Genomic DNA, 21,205 nt, shown 5'->3' with positions numbered 1-21,205 from the left:
TATACTGATGTGATCTTATCAGAGCCAGTGAAAAAAGGAGCTATGCAGATTGCATTAGCAAGGCAGTACACAGTGAGCAGGTTCCAAGTCTGGCATGAACTTGATCTAATGGGAAACCCCACCCACAGCTTTGGACATAGACGAGAAAAAGAAAAGATTAACACAGTGGGCACCACAAATCCATCTCCAGCCTCTTTCCTTAGTCAACAAGGCAATGGCAATTTTCAGAGAACAGGACACATTCTCTACCACACAACTATGTATGTAGCACAGACCCTTGTCTTCAGGGACAAAGGATGCATCTACACATGCAATCAGCACATAGTAATAAGCTCTGGCACAGTTCCCACCAGAGTTTGTTTCTCCAGGGCACAGCATTTACACATGTGCCCAGCACTGCAGCACATTGAGCTGGGGCAGAGCAGCCCCAGCTGGCAGGGAACCTGGTGGGGTCAGCCTGCCAGCCTGGGGCTGCTCCACCCCAGCTCAATGTGTTGCAAAGGGACCGGCTGAGACACAAGGGTGCTATAGTGCAGGGCTAGTCGGAAGGCAGCCCCTGCACTGTAGCATCCTGGTGCCCAAGCAAGCCCTGGTCTGTGTCTATACATCTGTTTCAGCACACATAACTACTCTGCGGTAGGATAGTACATGTCCCAGAAAGCAGTATCCTACAATGGAGTTAATTAGTTTACTGCACCTTAGTATAAGTGTACATGTAGATAGTGACACTTTACTGCAGAGCTAATTAGTCAGCTCCGCAGTAAAGTGCACATGGAGATGCACTGAGAGTACTTTATTTGACACCAAAAGAAGGCATCAATTGGCAATCATAAGCGTGAAACCAAAGACTGGTAGCTTATTAAAAGCTGCGGGGAATAAAACATCCAGGCAACAGCTATACAACCTTGTAAGGGTGATGCCCAGACACGCTAATAAAATAATGCAGGCTCACATCATACGCTGCTTTCAAGATACTGTGCTGCTAGGGATTAGTACATTTTCCTGATAGAAAATTGATCATGGAGACATATGTAAAAAACAAATGAATCCTGATCATACTAACATGGATTTCACTCTTAATTGATTTTATTTTTAAAAAAGGCAAAACCATCAGCTGTTGTGAATGGACTCTTAAATATAACCATTTACAATAATTTGTAAGAAAAACAATTTGGGAAAAGAATTTAAAGATATCATCTAGCAAATTGCTTTGCTGACAACAGATAGATATTAAGTGCAGCTTATCCTGGCCATAATTAGGCACCACTTTTCTAGCTTTGTGATCATTACAGCTTTTCTTTTTAAGAGTTTAGAAAAATAACATAACATTAGTGGATACCTTTGGAACAGAAAACATAGAGGATAAGCAAATAAGAATAACAAAGTTCATTTGTAGTAGTAGTAATAAACCATTAGCAATGAAGCAACCATCAATAGTGTCATATTCCTAATTTAAAACAATATATTCAACCATCTCATAATGTACCTGTAAACTTATGCACTGACCCAAACACTACACATGCGAAAATACAGCTGTCCTGCAAACTAGAATTTACATGAATGATGTCTGCAGTTACAAGTTTAGAGGTACACAGTAGAAAATAAGATTTTTGTGTAAGTCATTACACACAAGCTAGCTAGTTTAAAAAAATATATTACTCCTTAGCTTTTACAGCAAACTGCTTTATCTTTACAAAAAAGATTTTTAAAAAAGATTCAGAATATGTATATAGTGGATTCTTTCCCCTTTTTTAAGAATCAGTTGGATGGGCATAGATATATCTACTGGCTTTGAGATGACAGAGGGCATCCTTTTTAGAAGAAAAAGTGGAATCCAAAGCTGTCTTTTTATAGAATATTTTTTATGAGAGCACAACTATCTCTTTGGGTGGAAAGTGGAAAATATAAATACAAGACCTCTGTGATTTGAAAATATAGTGCATTTTACCTGTGCCTTTTAAAAGGGTATCACAAAAATGAAAACCTTTTGCTAGATCTTCCTGTTTAGGGGGAACAAGGTGCATCTACTCTACTGCATGTAATACAGTAAATCACTGGTACTGCATATCCCTTGGAATATGGCTTGTCTAAGTTCACTGCACTGTTCTGTTCCTTTCGAGAGCATTTATGTTTATCTGAAATGACAGTATTTACTTCTATAGCTTATTAACTCCAATCACCCACTTCAGTAATTAAAGAAGACAAGACATGTCTATTGACATTGATCAGAAAGATGCAGTGAAATGACACTAATGAAATATTTTTGTAAATTTTAAAAGTGCGTAATTATGGGAACTGGAAAATTAAATGTATAGGATCTTTTGATGAAATCAATATCATATTGTTCAATTAACCTAGTGAAACATAACTGAGGGATTACATAGATTGATGTGATATTGATAAATATTACAAATGATTTTGCAAAGACTTTAATGTGATGGTACCTGAAGTAAACTTGTTTGTTTACAAGGTCCACCATTTTACATCAGTGAGTTGAAAAAAAAAAGTCAAACCATCTATTCTAAAATAGACTTGCTGAAAACTGAGAGCCACACTGCAAAGTTTATCTACAGAAAAAGGTGACTATTCTTCATTCAAAGAAGCTCCTTTTCACTTTAATGGTATCTGTTGATTTTATCATTTTTATGAGATTATTTTTGAAATGGAAACTCAATATATATTATGGCTTTTCCCCCATATGTACATTGTTCAAATTTCAAAAGACACTGTATTTGATAACTAACCCTTATTACTTATTGCCCTTTACAAAATATTCTTGGCAGAAGGTTAGAAACTGACATTTCTAGCTGAAAATAATGCATTGTCAAATAAGAAAACTGCAGGCTATAATTTTTAACACATCTATCTATTGTTTTAAACATGAAACATTGCATCAGTTTGACATTAATTTATATAATAGGGACAGAAAAGGATAATGCAATTTTAGTGGCTATCTACATTTAATTAACTAGCAGCAGTAGCCTGTAACAAAAGAAAACTCCATTACAAAAAATAAAGCCTGTTTATACACCTTCTATCATGCATTATTGAAATACACAATGTCATTATGTGAAATAATAAGTGCTCAAATAGAGTCCGCAACTAATAAATGCAGACGCAAAACTTTCATAAAAGTTTGTAAATACAGTATTGTATGGAAATTCTGATGCATATGAGCTCTCATATGCACTGTAAAATGTTTTATTATGAAAAAAGTGGGGAAGATACTTATCTTTTAAATTGGAGTTTAATATTTTATTAGTGCCAGGCACATAATTCTCATCAAATGGCAGAAAACTCTTTTTTGTATGGATATAAATGTCTAGAGTTTAATATTTCAAAGATAAGTACCTACTACTGCATCTATCACATTGCAGCTTAATGGGATTTACTTTTTCTTAAATATTTATACTGTATGTGTGTTTGGTCATCAGATGATTGTATAACTGCTGAGGTAGAACTGATACGCCAGTGCAACCACCTTGTGAATTATTATTATTATTATTACTTTTTAAATCTACATATTTAAAATGTTGAACAGAGTATGGAAATGTAGGCCCTGACAGTTTTCAAGTACCAAAAAGGTAGAGCTGTATAACAGACAAACAAAAGCAAAGTTCTTCTAAGTGAATCCTAAATTGCTGAAATCATCTAACTTTTCTCAAACAAATCACATTTAAAGAAAACTAGAATGACATTAGTGAGAAATATTTCCTGTGAATCCAAAATGCACAGTAGTGAGCAAATTAAACTGAGACCAGTCTCTGATATTTCCAGTGTAATGTACAGACAGTATCATTCAGGTTCTGCAATACTGCAAACTATTTCATCAGTTCTGAGAAATGCTTTCTGATCCATGCTGATACAATTACCTAGCCTTTATTGGCAATTTAGACCTGCTTTTAGGGACATTTTAGAGCAAATGATGTTTTCTTGATATTTTAAAAAAGCAGCACTATTTGCTATACCTTTGGGATAAGGTAGAAATGGAGTTAGAGGCTCATTAAATATCTGATTGGTACAATGTGGTGGTTTTTGTTACTGTGAACTAAACTACCAAAAATGAAGATATGTTCTAGGAGGTTCTGTTCCCTCTTGCATTCAGAAAGTATTTTTATTTTGAATATTTCTATAAAATATTAACTGGCATTTACTACTACTATACTACTTATGAGGGTCTTAAAATCTGCCCATTAATTGTAGGATGTTGAAACTTACCTAATAAATTTTTTAATATGAGCATATGTGAAGGGCACGCTGTATCTTTCTTTGTTCCCATAAAAATGTGGATGTCCAGTTTATGATCCTCTGAGCATGGATTTCTTCTGCTATTCCTATGCATATAAAAAACTGAATGGGTTACACTGATGAAAAATAACACTGGATATTGTTAAATGCCTTTATATAGGGATTTAAATGAAGTGACTGCTCAAAATACACAAAAATTTCCTGAATGATACAAACATCAGTGCTCTGTCAAAACTTGAATAAACTTTAACCAGAGGCTTAAATCTAATTGTGGTAGCATTTTAGATTTTGATTCAGAATCTTTCTGACCCTCAGTAAAATGGCAAAAATAGGTTCTCTTATTCTGTTTGGTCAAAATAATATACAGAGCTGAAAGTGAATTCAGAATTGCTAAAAAAAATGGTCTGAGGAAGTCCCTCTGAATTTTGCAGTTCTCAAAAGAGGGTTTCAGCAGTTCAGCAGTTATCCCACTGCTGGACAATTCACATTTGTGTTGCCGAATTCCTGGTATCACATGGTGCTGTTATGCCATACTGGTCTGGGTAAATAACATAAGAGAAAGTGTGATAGCTCAAGAGCTTTCTATTGTGATAAATAAAAGCTGCTAATTTAAAACTCTTTTAGATAGAGGCGAGATACCTCACGAGAATACTATTGTGGTAAATAAAATCTGCTAATTTAAATCTTTAAAATAATGTTTCCTGCTGTTAGCGTCTGACACAAAATGTAGTACTATAATTATTTGGCAGCCCTATAGCTGAAAAGACAATATTGCTGAAAATGTTATGATGAGCAAACTTTTGTGCTACAAGCTACTTAAAGGAGATGGATCCACTTCTACCAATGCTTGCATGGGTGAGTAACTTTACACCTGTAATCCCTTCAGATGAATTCAAGTGCATTAGTGTTTGCAAGCATTGAGGCCTGCCCAATCTGCCCTGCATCCCAGTGGGAATGAAATCCGGTTCAAAATAGGCAAAGAGATGGGCTTGGACTCCAGTGGCCCAAGCAGTTAATGGGAGGGCAAAGTACAACTTCAGCAATACTGAGATCAAACACTGTTCAATAAGATGCAGAAATGCTGAATGCAGTTCATTAAGAAATATTGTTTAAACATTTAATTTTGGCAGCACATTTTTTCACTTGCACATGCTGCAATCCATTGAAAAATTCCTGGGTGACTGGAAAGCCCACCGCAGTTAATTTGTCCATGGAAGCTACAACAGAAAATCCTGCCAGAGATGAAATTTAACTGCAAACCCCAAGGAGACCTAGCGTGGATGCCAAATTACAAAGGTCTCAGATAGAATCCCCAGCAAATGCTACATTTTGAAATGCAAAATGATACCTTTCAGAACAAGACACTGAAAAGGCCACCATGCTTGATACAGTAAGAAGCAGAAAAATGCATGTGCGCAGAGAAAGCGCAGCATGTCAAACTTGGTTTAGCCAGTCCAGTTACAACTGGTAGCAAATTATTACAGATTAAAACTAGAGGAGACTGATGCTTTGTATTCTTTGACCCTTCCCTCTGTCTCCCTCTAGCCCTTTAATAACAAATCCATGGTAGAGCTAGACTGTATCTGTCAGTGGGCACTGATTGCCCACTGTATCTCTTTATTGTATGTGTGCAATAAGGACTGTATGCACATAACTATCTCTTGTTGCTTTCTCTCTTTCTATTTTTTTTCTATAGCCTCAGCCTAGTAACTGTCTGGGAAAAAGGATCAAAAAACTGTAAAATACCGGCCTTGATTCTCCACTGGCTAGCACCACAGGCAAGGATTTATACTTACATACAAGGAGCACACATTACCATTCTATGGATCAGTTTACATCCTCTTTGGCAACATATGAATAATTAAGAGTTCACAGAAGTTCAAGACAGTGAAAGTGCAAGACATTATTTTATTAATCTGGGGCGGGGGAGCGAAAAAGGAAAGAAGTCCATGGGTAGTCAGTGCTAGACAATGTTATAACTCCTTCTCGTTATGAGTCTGGTCCTGGAATCCTCAGTCAAATATTCACCAGCTTCATTAGACATTATACTTAGGCCTTAATTTTTGACATTTTTTTAACGTATACAGAAAAACACTAAGAATCGATCCAAGTTATGCAGTTTGCTGTAAGCAATGTATTTTAGTTCAGTACTAAACAGAACACATATTTGCCCTTGAGGGGGTAGGGTGCAAATCTTAGACCGGGGTCTGTCATTTTTAAATCAAACTTCTGTGTGTGCTGAAGTTCTGTTCTGTTATGAATATAGAGCAGTTCCTGATCATTTATACCCATAAAAGTGTGTCTGTACCTGCCCTTTGGGTTTTTGCCAGAAAATGCCTTTTGATACTCAACTTTCATGCTTAGCATTTTTCCTTATGCCTGAGAAATGTTGTACACTTTACTTACCTTATACAGAAGTCCAGTTAAGGGCCCCCATAATGAAAAGCACTGAGTCAGTACTGAACTCTAAAGAGATCGTGGAAGTTTAGTAGAAGCAGAAATTTTGCAGAAGTTGTTCAACACCTAGTAATATATATTGGCTTTCAAAAGTAACATGCCATGGGGCAAATCTGGATTCATCTTGTTAAAAAGTGCAGGAAGTGAAGAGCAACAGAATTGTCCTGCCTCCACTGTTTGGGTAAGGGAATCAGAGAAGCAGGGTATGGAGGGGCTACAGTCTAAGACAGTAGTCTCTGGTAGCAGGCTCTATGCACCTGTGAACAGTGGGCCAGGTGAGTGTTGAAGACAGGACCACTGGAGTAAACTGCTCCATATTCCAGAGTTAAGCTGGAGGGAGAGAGCCCACAGTGAGTAAGAGCATTCCCTCGTAATGGACAGTAGAGAACTCCCTGCACCATTTATTCAGAAACATGGGAATGGATCTTGTACATTTAGGGAAAGGCCGCTTAGACTAGCAGTTCCTGGACTCTGGAAATCATAGTCCCTGCTCACTGCTGCCCTCAGTCGTATAGGAATTGGCAGGGTCATGGCTCTTGTGTTGGTCCTCAGGGAAGGGCTGCAATGATGGGTGGAATGATCTATGCACAGAGGAGCAGCCAGAGAGATAATGCCTCTCTGAATCACACATGTCCTAGCGCTCCCCCCAGGGCAATGTGGCTCCTATCAGCACCTACACTGTGCAGAGGCATCACTGCCAGAATCTAGCAGGCAGTCTTTATTCATGGGGACAGGACTTGCCTCTCTGAGCAGATATTAGCCCAGTACCATAGAAAACTTTGACATAGTTAAGAGATAAAGACAATGGAGTAATTATTGAGATGCCATACTGCATCTGTATTAACATGAGCAAATTATTTTGGTAGAGATTCAATTTCATAAAAGTGGTTTCAAAAGCTGTTTCGTGAGCAGTATAATGCTTTTTTCTTCTCACCAAAATGAATAAAAACTTTATGATATGTTCAGCACAGTACTTAAGTATTTGTTTTGTTAATTTCTTAAAACAAATTGGATTCCCAGTAAATACAAAACTTGGACAGCTGCATTAAGCAAGCAGTGGGGAAGCAATCTCATAATGATTATCATGCAAAAGCGGCACTACAGAAGAATTCCCAGAATTTCATCCAAACTGTTATTTGCTCTATTATAAAACTCCAATAAAATCCAATATAAAAAATCCTGAAGGAAGTGAGAGAATTTCTAAATATCTATAACTATCCTCAGATGATTAAAGAATTATGTAAAGAATGAGGCACTATTGAATGACAATAGAAATAGCTGAAACCCCCTTTTTCCTGATGTTCTTTTATTTTTAGGGAATTGAAGCAGTTGGTTTTCTTTCCAATCATGAGGTTGTAAGGACTCTTTTCTGAATGTGCGTTGGTGGTGTGTGGGAGGCGGACAGTAGCAAACACTGGGGTGTATGACTTGCTGGGACATTAAGGTGCTGGTCAGGAAATGGTAACATTATAGGTGACTTCATCCACTAAGTATCTGGGGCTACAATTAAGTATCTGGGACTACTGAGTTCAAATCTGGGCTCTCACTGTCTCTGGGATCTTGGGCAAATTGGGTAAATTTCCTTACCCACGTTTCCTCATGGAAATAATGGGACTTTACATCAATAGGCCATTCTGAACAAATATTTATTACTAGCGAATTACCTGTCAAGAATGATGGGGGGGGCATGGACAGAGCACTGCCACCCACCACCCCACGCGGCTGCCACTGCCTCCCAGGAGCGGGAGGAGGGGAAGCTTACCTCGGCTGCCCCCTCCATCCCCCTCTGCCAGCACGCCATGCTGCCACTGCATTGAAGGAGCAGGGCTGGGGCAGGGGGCAAAGCCAGCAGCACTTGCCTCGTCCCGCACTCTGTCTCCTCCATCATGGCGGTACTCTGTGGAGCATGCTGTCTGTGCAGAGCACTCTGATTAGTTGTTTCAGTAAGCACTGTGGGTGGCTGCTGAGGCAATCAATCAAAGTGCTCCAAGAGTGTTACGGATGGACAGACAGACAGATGGACTAAGCCTTTTATAGAGAGAGAGAATTATTGAAAGATTTTGGCCTTTGGGTATCAGAGAAGATATGGATTATGGACCAGGGCAGTTAAGTTCTTACAGGTGCACTGCTTCTATCTTTTAGAAATAACAAAGTTGTACATAGCAATTTTCATCTTAACGTTAGGGGACTGACATTTATACAGTGATATATGAACAGACACCCTCATTGCTGCCATAATGGAGGCCATCCAGTAAATATTCCATGCAATTGATTTGGATTAACAAATAGACACAACTCTAATTATTATTTATTTATCCTGGGTAAATTCCCTGTTTCGGGCGGGGGGGAGGCGACGGGGGATGGAACAGAATCCTGCCGCACACTCACTTCATGTATTGATTCTCAGTAAGTTCAATGGCCATAACAGCCTTACCAAGATGCAGGGCTTAGCTCTGACAAATAGGTAGCCCCCAAATCCCCATATCTCACTTCCATGAACAGACTTGCACACAAAGTACCTTTCCATAGCCTCTTATTCTTTGTATAAAATGGTCCCATTTCTGGGCCTGCGCTTAGTTTAAGACCAACTACATTGCATCTAAAAAATGACCACTGTCAAAATGAGCTCATATGAAAGCTGTGAAAAAAAGATTAAGCAACTGACCATAAAGGAAACACATCTACTAGCCAGAGCCTGGGTGATCCAACATTTAACAATCTAATAAAACAACCAGCCCAGCAGCATATGACTGAGGTTAGGGAGAAAATAACAACCACCAAGCTGTCATTTTGCAGCAGAGGATCTTTTCATTTGGAGGGATGACCCAAGGGGTGGATTGTAGTGGGCTTCAACTCCTGCCTTTTGGGTCTATAAATCATAATTGGCTACTGCTTGAGGTCTGTGAACTGAGAGCCAGTAGCAGACTCAAGCTTGACATACAGTCTAGGACTAATGAGGGGCAAAGACTCAGGACCTTGTTACGTGTTGTACTTTGAGCCGCACAAAGGTTGATTACTTGGTGCTGCCTTGGATTTTGGAGCACATCTAGGAATCTAAGAAACCATTTCTGATTGTCCACTGCACAGCTGTGACTTGTCATGGAGGCATGGTGAGTGGGGAGGTCCCTTCCAGCCCTACTTCTCTATAGTCCTCTATGGTTGGCCCATCACTTACCTGCCACACCACTAGCATTCCAGACTGTGGGGAGAGAAGGGAGGTGGTGGGGTCCCTCAAAAGCAAGGCTGTGGGACTTAACAGGGTGCTGCAAGGGGAGGTCACTGCCTGGTCGGGTCCTGGCTCCCATGTGCTCTGGGCTCACTGTCCCGGGCATGTTTCCCAGCCACATGTGTCCTTCAGACTGTTCCCAGTGCCCAGGCAAATTCATCCTAATGGGGCTCAGCTGCTTTCCTGCTGCTCCCCCCCTGACTTCCTCCCCACCCCCCACAGCTCTGTGCTGAATCCACCTCACCCCTCCCTGATCTGTCTTTAGTGTCCTCAGGGCTGGCAGGAGCAGCCTAGCAGTGTGCAGGGTGTGTGGACAGATACCCTTATGCGCAGGGTAGGGGAGGCTGAGGCAGTGACACCTCAAAGACAGAAGTAGAGGCAGTAGCAGGCAAAGGGCCGGGGCTGAGGTGGCAGTGGCAACTGGTGCAGCCAGCCTGCCCCCCAAGTTGGCTTCACTGAACAGCTGGGAGTGGAGTCCACCCAAACCTGGCTCCCACATCCACACAGGCAACAGCAGAGCCACACACCATCAGAATGGATCCACCTGCAGCCGCTTCACCCTGAAGCAGTGGCTTCCACTGTAGTGGGCTGCCTCCCAGGCTGCATTTGGATTGGGTGCATAAAGCAAAGTGCTACTGGAGCTGCGGGGCTGGAACTCAGGGTTTGCCAGAGCTCTGCTAGGTCTGGGGGCTCTCTGGGGATGGCCACACTCTCCTCCACTCTCCAGGGCTTGACAGGGGGCATGGAGTCCAGCAGTAGCTGCCCACCCAAACAGGTTCAGTGCTGGTGAAGAAAGATGCCCTGGGCTACCATTCCTGGACCAGGGGGATGGGGGAAATAGAAAAGCTGTGGCTCCAGTCCCTGGATCACTCCACTAATCAGTGGGGAGTGTGAGGGCTCACAGAACAGGAGGGTGAGGGAAGGGTCACTGCATCTTGGGATATTGGAGGACTTCAATTTAAGTGGCACAGCAGTGGGGAGTGGACACATGTTAATGGAACAGGAGCTGGGTTGTGCAGAGCAAAGAAAATCCTGCCTTGGAGTGATGTAAGTCTAAAGTGCATAATGAGTGCTTTAAGCCACTTAAAGGTGTTAACATGTGGACAATGCAGGTGTTAAGAGCTCTAGAAGTTGCCCAAAATTAACATGCAGTAAGGTGCTCACACTGAACCAATATGTGAAGTTTATCTCAAACAGTGCTTGGTTAGTGAAAACCCAGAAAACCACCCAGCAAAGGAAAATCATGTTCTTGGAACATCCAAGTACATTGCATACAACAGTCATGCACAAACTCAGGTATATGTGTTTTTGAATGGATGGAGGACATCATTCACCATCAGGGAACTAGGAACATGCTCCTTGACATAGATAGTGGTTAAATACTACCATATGTGTGAGGACCAAAGACAGTTGATGGGCTTCCACACCTCTATGCTGGGGAAGACAAATGGATTTTCTTGTCTCTGCTGGGACAAAACAACATAACAAAAAGGGAAATAAAAAGTCTGTTCCCTCCAAAAAGTCTGTACCCCGCTCACCTCCAAAATGGAATAAATGTAAGGAGACATTCTGCTCTCTGTTGTAGTGGCATAAATCCCAAGTAACACTACTGAAGTTAACAACCAGCAAAACATTATGCAAGGAGAGTATTAATTTACCCACAGGTTAGATGTGTCTACAACTGTTTCATTAAATAGTAATTCCTGTAAATGTGAGAGCATAACTGTAATCAACCCTAAGGACATGGTGTTTCTATTGCCATTGTCACTAAAACCCCATACTTATGCCAGCATCGTCCATGCTGCATTTAATTTTTCTTATTCACATACAACCTACCTGCTTTCAATGCTACAACAAAAGACCCACAGGGAAAGTCACACTGTTTTCTTTCAGATGTAATATATATGCCTACACATTTGTCATAGTTAAATATAGTATTACTGAGCATCATGACCAATGTTTTCAAAGGTAATTACTTGTGTCTCAATTTTGGGGTGCCTACTTTGAGACACATTAAGGACCCTGATGGTCAGAGGATGAGGACAATGGTTAGCTTTAAAAAATGGAGGTAATAGATTTTCAAAACCATTGGACCTGATTCATTACTGTGCTGCACCTGTTTTACCCTGATGCACCTCGACTGGCATAAGTGGGCATGTCTACATATGCATTTATGCCGGCTTAAATTTAGTGCACAGTAAGGTACTGAGGTGCTGAGGGAATTGGAGGGGGTCATAGCAGGTCCTCTGGCATGGCTATATGACCACTTGTGGGGCACTGGCCAGGTACCAGAGGATTAGAAAAGATCCCCATTTACAAGAAGGGGAGAAAGAAGGACCCCGACAATTATAAGCCGGACAGTCTTACCTCGGTCCTCAGGAAGACCTTTGAGAAAATTCTCAAGGAGCACATCTGCAAGGGCTCAGCAGGGGAGGTAATGCTCATGGGCAACCAACATGGGTTCATTGAGGGAGATCCTGCCTAACTAACTTGGTTTCTTTTTATGATCAGGTCACAAAGTCCGTGGATGAGGGTGTCAGGGTGGACGTCATCTCCCTGGACTTTAAGAAGGCCTTTGATATGGTTTCCCACCATATTCTCTTAAAAAAACTAGGTGACTGCAGCATTGATGCCTACACAGTCAGATGGGTGGCAAATTGACTAGATGGTTGCACCCAGAGAGTGGTGGTGGATGGGTTGTTTTTGACCTAGAGGGATGTGGGCAGTGGAGTCCCCGAGGGCTTGGTCCTGGGGCCTATACTGTGTAACATCTTTATCAGTGATCTGGATGTGGGTGTGGAATGCACACTGTTCAAATTCGCTGATGACACCAAGTTGTGGGACAAGGTAGGCACACTGGAGGGGAGGGACAGAATCCAGCTAGATTTAGATAAATTACAGGGGTGGGTGGATGAGATGGAATTCAATGCAGACAAGTGCAAGGTGCTGCATCTAGGGAGAAGGAACCAGCAACACACCTATAGGCTGGGGAACACCCTTCTTGTCAACACAGTGGCAGAAAGGGAACTTGGAGTCATTGTTGACTCCAGGATGAACATTAGCCGCCAATGCGAGGAAGTGGTCAGTAAGGCTAGCCACACCTTGTCGTGCATCTACAGATGCATCACAAGGAGGTCCAGGGAGGTGATCCTTCCCCTCTATGCCACAGTTGGAGTACTGCGTCCAGTTTTGGGCGCTGCACTTCAAGAGGGATGTGGGTTTAGAGGAGGGCCACTCGCATGGTCATGGGGCAGCAGGGCGGGCCCTATGAAGAGAGGCTAAAGGGCCTGAACCTATTCAGCCTCCACACGAGAAAGCTGAGAGGGGATCTGTTGGCCATTTACAAACTCGCCAAGGGGGATCAGTGGGAATTGGGGGAGGCTCTGTGCACCTGCCAGGCCTCAATCATATGGTTCCTCGCCGCCCGGCCCAGGGACTTGATGATAACTTGTTGCTCCATCCCTTAGGGGTATGGGGCCATGATCTCCTACCTCAGGTAGCCTTCTCCCCTCCTTATCCTGCCTGCCACGACTTTGATGGTATCTCAGTGGTGGAGGAGTCTGACCGTCTGATTCTGGCTGCCCCAAGGCCAAGGCATGATGTTCTTCGTGAGTCTCCAACCTCCCCTGTACCTCGCCCTATACCCAGCCTTGACAGTGTGCTATAGTAGTTGTCAGCGGCCAACCCCCACTCTATGAGGGGTTCCTCCTGGTTCCTGCTAGACCCTGGAGGAGGGTCCAATAAGCCCAGACCGCCTTTGACTCTTGCGCCCTTAGTGGCCTTGACTCACTCTGACTTCGGGGTCCAAAACAATAATAACAATAATAATAATAATTAATTCACTGAAAAGATATGGGCACCACAATTACGCCCCTTCACAACACTCCCTAGATCACTACCTGGGAGTGCCTAGTACTGTGCTCTCCCCTTTACCAAATACCCATCCCCCTTAGGGCTGCCTTCCTAAGCCCGTAGGGTACTCTCATGTATGTGTGCCCTCTACATCCCTCGGTAAAGGAACCATCCCTCAACGGGCTCCCATCTGGGTCCTCTATCCTGGACGTGAGGGTCTTAGCTGGCCTCTTGTGTGGATACCTGTTTTCTGTAGGTCCGCCGGCCTTTGCCTTGGTTGACAAGGTCCTTGCTGTAGGCTTTCCTCACGGCCCAAGGGTTATATATAGCCAGGACACCTGGGTCTTCCTCGGTTTGACAGCAGCGTCTCTACCTGGGCACAGTTCAGGATCCTTTTCTGAGCTGTGGGCAGTGTTTCCTAGCCCCGCCAACTCCTTAGTGGACCCAGGAGCTCTTCCTTCGATGCTCTCTCATTGCCTCTCCTCCCCTTCTGCCCTGTTCTTCCCCCTTCTTATCCTTCCGGGTTGGTTCTCCTCCGCCTCTCTCCCAGCTGTTTCCCCTTTAATAAAACTGCGTCTAACGAGCCACATGGTTCCTGCTGCTGCTTCCAGCTCCGCCGCGGTTCCTGCCACTGGTAAGCTGTTTTTGTTCATTTCTTCTTTCTTTTCACTCTCCCTGGGGTGTGCTGTCCCCCAGGGTCCCCCTTTAACCCTTTGGGTTTCGTATCTTCCCCTTGCCCCGGGACACTCGGTTCCCCCAGGCACCACCAGGGTTACTAGAAATAACACGCACAAATTATTAGAGAGAAGGTTCAGGCTGGACATCAGGAGACATTATTTTACAGTTAGGGCTGTCAGGCTCTGGAATGGGCTCCCAAGTGAGGTGGTATTCTCTCCTCTCTCCTACCTTAGGGGTCTTCAAGAGGAGGCTGGACAGATATTTGGCTGGGGTGATATGAACCTGGCACCTGTTCCTACCCAGGTCACAGCAGCCTGCCATGTACCCCTATGGCTCTTGGGTGGAGGGATCTCCAGTCTCTGGCCAGCCCTTGGGATTAACTTTAGTTCCAAGTTGAAGCCAGGAGAAGCTGGCTCAGGCCAGGCCCCTAGTGGCTGGGCAAACCCAGCAGGGAGGCCCCCTGGGTTACTGCATGCATGCATTACTGCACAGTAAGTAATTGGGCATAAATTTGATACCTGCATTATGTAGGTATCAAATTTACACTCAAGTTGGCATAAATTGCCATATTTACTGCTCAGTATGGACATGCATGTGTAGACGCATGCCCATACTGCACAGTGATTTCAGTTTCTGCACATGAAATGCACATGTGTAGACACACTCCAAAGTAAAATGGGAACAACACAGAAGAGAATCAAATCTGTAGCCTACTACTTACATGTAAGTGATAGTATTTACACACTTGCTTTCTTAGATTTTACCATAAATATACTCAAGTAGCTCTTCAGGTTATTTCTTCCTATATATCCCTAAGTACCCCCCATGTTCTTTGCATCTATTTTTAATACCACATATTCCATGACACTGAGTCAACTGATGATACTAAACAAATAAATGAATAAATAATAGCAATAACAACAATAACCTTAGTGATACCAGTCTAGATTTACAAGGAACTATTATTTCAAATACCGTTTGATGTTTACTACTATAAAACTATGGATTTATGCACATTATATAATGCAATAAAAAATAATGTCAGGGAAAAAAAAACAGAGAAGGGATGATACATTTTTTCCTAACCAAGTAAAATGTCCCAAGATTTATCAATGGTGAAATGAATAAGGTGTTAGATAATAGGAAAAATGGAAATGGTATGATCTCTCACTTGTGCCACATCTATATCCCCGTAGTTCCCTTACTGTTTTGGGGTATATAAACTAAATTAAAAAGCTGTAATATGGTTGTTTGAAATAGACATTAAGGAAGACACACAAAGCTAAATGTTTTTAATCTTAAACACATACAGAAAATGCATGCGGTTCTGTTGCATGATTTACAAAAAGGAATAACTGGAAAAATAAAGGTTACAAACAGATTAGTGCTATGTTAAGTCATTGATTTTCTAGAGAAGTAGAGTGCAAGATTACTGTGCATGCTTACTTCATTTAGAATGCTTTCTTTCCTCAGAGTCACAGCCACCTAGTATTTTAAATTCCTTGCACTGCATCAGGGTTATGGTACTATGTTACAAAGTTATTCAGAAACCTGATTGGCCATGTTCCTGCAATACATTTTCCTAACCCCAAGATAAAGATCCATGCATCTCTTTACCCTTTAAACAAAAAAGCTATTGTAATAGCATGTAGTGTGATGCATGGCATGAATACCAAAACATGTACATGCACTGCTAAACTGTTTAAGTATGGAAGAAGTAGTGTCTAATAGCATCAGGAAATTGAAATTTAAAAATTTTTCTCACTCACTTATTTGATGAGAACTGGGCTGCTGACAGGTGAAGCAGAAAGTCATTTTTCAAGTTAAATGCCAAGTGGTTATATAGCATAATATTCAGTCAAAATTAACCACCTCACTGCTGCATTGACATACAGCATATTTAATGGCAACTGTTTCCACAAAGAAAACTATAGACCTTGGGGAGTCCTAGGAAAATGGAAAGAAAGTCTTACTAATATTTCAGCTATTCATTTTTTTAAAATGGCAGAACTCCCAACACCTCATAGCAGGTAGATAGGTACCAAAAATTTGGTTTTTGCTTATCTGAAAATCTTCTGATTACTGACATTTACACTAAGCCATGTTTGCAAATATCTGCACTTAGATGAAAGTTAACTTGCAAGGTGAGTGAACTAGAAAAGTTGCCCAGCATCTTACTGGCAACATGCTATATACAACCTCAGGGCCTTGATCTTGTGAAGAACTTGTCATGGTCTGTCCTGCACAGAGTTGTGCCATTTTCCCCAGGACTGCATCTTACATCTGCAAGCCTAGATGACTCAAGGTACAAGCCTTACTCCCCCAAATCAATGGGGATTTTTCCATTAGCTCAATGTCAACTGAATTCCACCCTTTAGTGTCTGTAACAAGAAAATATTTAAAGAGGTCCTCCAGCTACTATTTTCCTAATTTTGTGTTTAACCCTTTATTTGAAATTAAAGGTCACTGAAAGTTACAGTCAATCCTAGCACAAGCAGTGCTTCTAGTTCATATCTGCAACTGATATCAGTCTGTCACGTTTCAAAATATCTTAGCTCTTCAAATGCAGAATGTGGACACTTCTTTCATATGGTTGACTTGGAGTAACAATTATAAGTCCAGTTTGAGGTTAGTTTACCAGTCTAATGCTCTTGAGGAAAGGGAATGTATTTCTGCAATGTCACCATCAAATTTGTATAGAGACCAGTGTGTTATATAATCCATAGTTTGATCAGGATAGCATTCTGCAGAACTAGTACATCATCTGTGCATTAAGTGACCACAGCAGTCATGCCTAGTTCAGATCCAATTTAGAACCTTCCATGTTTTTCATGGAAGCCCAAGACCAGGAGGCTTTATTGGTGGGTCAGAAATTATATATATATTTATTTTGAATGGTGGTTTTATTCCACACTTTCCTCAAATCTGCTTAACTGCCGTGTCCTACAAGAACTTGTACATGTGTCCACAAAGATTTCTGGGAGACCAAGCGGTGAGCTGGGAGGTTTCTTAAATTTCTATAGATGGCAAGGCCTGGGTTGTCATTCGTACAGACAGCCTCCCTGTATGTAGCTTCATCATGGCAAATGTATGAAGGAGTAATGTTGGCCAGTACTGATAACCAGTGAATTGGTGTAGATTTCAGGGTTCCAGTTATAGCACACATTTAGTATGAGTGCTAGCTGTCAAGACAGGTGCACAATACTTGGCCATTGAGAAAACCAATACTAGAGCAGAGGTGCAGATCCCAGCTCATTCCAGCAAGCTTTTGCTTTGTGTTCACCCAAATCTTAATCTTCACAGCTATTTTTTGAAGATGATTACGAAAGGTTAAGTTGTGGTCCAGTGTCACACCTCGGTAGGACAGAGTTGAATCATGTTATAATTTTGGTCCACAAAAGGTGACATTGTGATGATGAACATATGCTTTGGGGTAATTGAGGTGAACACAGAGCTGATGGACTTTAGCTGAATTTGGTCACAGCCTCCACTTGCAGAAATATTCTGCCATTATTGGCAGGTCTAATGTCAGCATGTCTTCAATCTCTTTGAATGTACTTGCCTAGGTGTTTAGTGCCAGGTCATTGGCATATGCTAATTTCCTCAAAGAGGTAGTAGGCATATTGCTTATATAAATATTGAAGAGGCAAGAACCCTTCCCTGTAAGAGGCCATTATTTAGGATCCCTAATCTGCTCACTTTGTCTCTGAGACAGACACTAGGACTGTGCGAAATTTCACCAGTTGTTTTGTTTTCATGCTATTTCAACTCATTTTGAGCTCAAAACAGTGAAATTGAAATGAAACAAAGGGCTTCAAACCAGCCTCAAAACAAAATGAGGGCAAGGAAACAGAAAGTAAGGACAGGAAGGGGGAAGAGGAGGGGAAGGACCGCTCTCATATTGACTGTGTAGCTGGCCAGTGACTGTGATCCTTCCCTGAGGTCCCTTCCAATCCCAGTGCTCTGGGGGAGGGTTAGAAAAACAGCATAAAAGGCAGCATTGTTTGAACTGGTCCACTTTCTGCCTTAGGGTCAGTTATTGAGCTATCTTCCAGAAGCTCAGGACCATTAGATAACAAAGGCTACTACTAGCATTGATTTCCTACTTGCTAGCCTAGCAAGTGGGATTCTGCAATACCTTTTGCTTTCTTTCTAGACCTTTTTATTTTATATTGATTTATTTTTTTCAGTTTCATAATCATATTGCATATTATACTATGGAATGTATATAGGAAGACACACATATACATATATTATATAGCATATTATAATGTATAATTTATATAGGAAAACACATATATACATTTATATATTTTATAAAGAGACACTATGAAACGCATCATGAAGTGTGCTGGAAAGGCAGCTGGCAAGCCTTTAGGGAGGGGCAGAAGAGGGGGTAGAAGGAGACGTGTAAGTTCCCCCTGCCCAGAAAACTGAGATGCAGCCTCTTTGCTACACCAAACAGGCATGAGTCTTCCACTAGTACAGGCAGCAAGAAGAGGGGAGAAGTGCCAGTGCCACTGCCCGTGCCTGAGTCTACATCCTCTCTAAGAGCATCAGCCATAACCCCCACCCTCCATCAAGATGAAAACAAGCAGCATCACCAGCACCAGCACAAGCATGACAGTCTCCTCCACCCCCATTTCACTTCTCATGATGAGCCTTTCAGTGCCAAAAGAAGAGGAGGAGGTGGATCTGGATCTGAGTATCCTAGCAATGGAAATTCTGGGGAAGAAGGGCTAATCAGCTGAGTTTGTGCTCCAGATCCCTCAAGTTTCTCCTAGAGCCAGGTTACCTTCCCCAGAAAGCACTTCAGAGGAGGCTGAGGTAGAGGTTGCAGAGGCAAGTGGCTCAGCTAAGTCCACTCCTCCTGTTTCTGTGCTTTTACCTGCTGAAGAGGGGGATATTGCAGCATCCACACATTCACCCACACCCCAGAAGTGAGTGGGTAGTGTGGTTTGGGATCATTTTGAGATGGCAGATGATCCCACATATGCTATCTGCCTGCACTGCTGAGCCAAAACCAGCCAGGGCAAGGAAACAAAACACATGAGCACCATGGGGATGCTGATGCATCTTTGCAGGCACCACCACCTTGCCTTGGCTCCTCCTCAGCCTGGCACCAGCAGAAGCATGCCCAAAGGAAGTTCCCCTCTCACTCCAAAGCCCCTATCCCTCAAAGAAGAGGCAGTATGGGACAGGTGGACAGAAAGTGGGTGTCATGGAGTCAAGTAAGTGCCCCGTGACTGTGAGTGTGATTGGCAGGGCTGTCAATCACCCGGGCAGCTCAGGTGCCAGTTACCAGGGCGACCAGGCGGGTCAGGTGGCCAGAAGGGGGCAGGGCCGGGCCTTTATAAACAGCTTAGGCCGGAGCCTGCCTAGCAGTTCTCCCCTGGCTGCCGCAGGAGTGGGAGCCTTGTGGCTGAGCTGAGCAGCCAGAGTCAGTAGTTGCTGCCGTGTTGGGCTGACGTGCTGTGATGATGCGGGGAACCACGATACTCTAAAGTGAGGTAGGGTTACAAGCCCCAGACAGGCTTGGAGTTTATTATGAGCAGGAAACTCTATTATTTGGGTTGCAGCCAGCGGGCTTGAGTTTGGTACAGTTAATCCGGAGGACCGGGTAAGGCTGTAGGGGAGTGAGTAGGCCTCATGGGGGCTCCCCAGCAGCTTGGGGGTTCCTGGTGCCCAGTAGGGGCACAGTGCCAGAGGGGTACTATTGTTTGTGCCAGGGGGACGCGGTTTGCGCCGGCGAGGCATGGCGAGAGGGGTCAGATACCCCAGCCCATACGGGCAGCGTTTGCCCAGTGGGGAGGCAATGGCGGCCCAGTGCCAGAGGGGCACTATTGTTTGAGCCAGAGAGGGCAAGGCCCCAGAGCGGGCCAAGAGAGAGTGCGAGGCGCGCAGTGTCAGCCCCAGAGCGGGCAAGGCCCCAGAGCGGGACAGAGAAAGCGAGACAGCAAGCAGGCGAGGAACGCCAGCAAGGGCACCGGTAGTAGGGCGGCGGTAGCGAGCCAGGCCCAAGGGCGCTGGTAGTAGGGCGGCGGTAGCGAGCCAGGCCCAAGGGCGCTGGTAGTAGGGCAGCGGTAGCGAGCCGGACCCAGGCGGCGCCAGCAATAGCCGGACACCGACGAGACAGGCCCAGGGCGCAGGGAGCGGGCTGGACAATAGGAGCCCGGCCCAAGGCCAGGCGGGCGAGGAGCCCAGGGTGCCTGAGAGAGAGAGAGGGCACCAGAGGGGTGAGGGACCGTACAACGTCCCACGGAACAGCTGCGAGGCTTGGGGCGTGCTAAAGGGGAGATTGGAGGCACGCATAACCCTTAAGGCGGGGCGCATAGAGATACCCCATTTCGGAGTAGGGGCAGGAACATCGGTACCATTAACTAGGGGAACAGAGGCAGCCTCCCATACAACTTATTTGTCATCAAAGTCGTGGCGGGCGAGGATTCGAGGGTGCCCAGTCCACCCTAACGTAGCAGTAGGGGGCGCTAAGGAGTTCACGGCCGCTCCTAGGCCCCACTCCCTCACAGTGGGGCATATTGAAAGGGCAAGTGAGATCATCCAGAGCACTGGGGAGATGCTTGCTGTGGGTGACCAGCCCTTCTCGATGAAATGAAATGGAACAGTGCTTTCAGAATGAAATGAAACTCAAAATGAAATGCTGTCATGTCAAAACAGAAGTCAAAATGAAACGATGCTGTTTTGCACAGGCCTTGTAGACACGTATCTGCTGATGCTGGACATTGA

The sequence above is a fragment of the Crocodylus porosus genome, unplaced genomic scaffold (genome assembly GCF_001723895.1).
Source record: "Crocodylus porosus isolate Cpor-Errol unplaced genomic scaffold, CroPor_comp1, whole genome shotgun sequence".
Classification (NCBI taxonomy): Eukaryota; Metazoa; Chordata; order Crocodylia; family Crocodylidae; genus Crocodylus; species Crocodylus porosus.
This window is presented reverse-complemented; position numbering follows the sequence as displayed.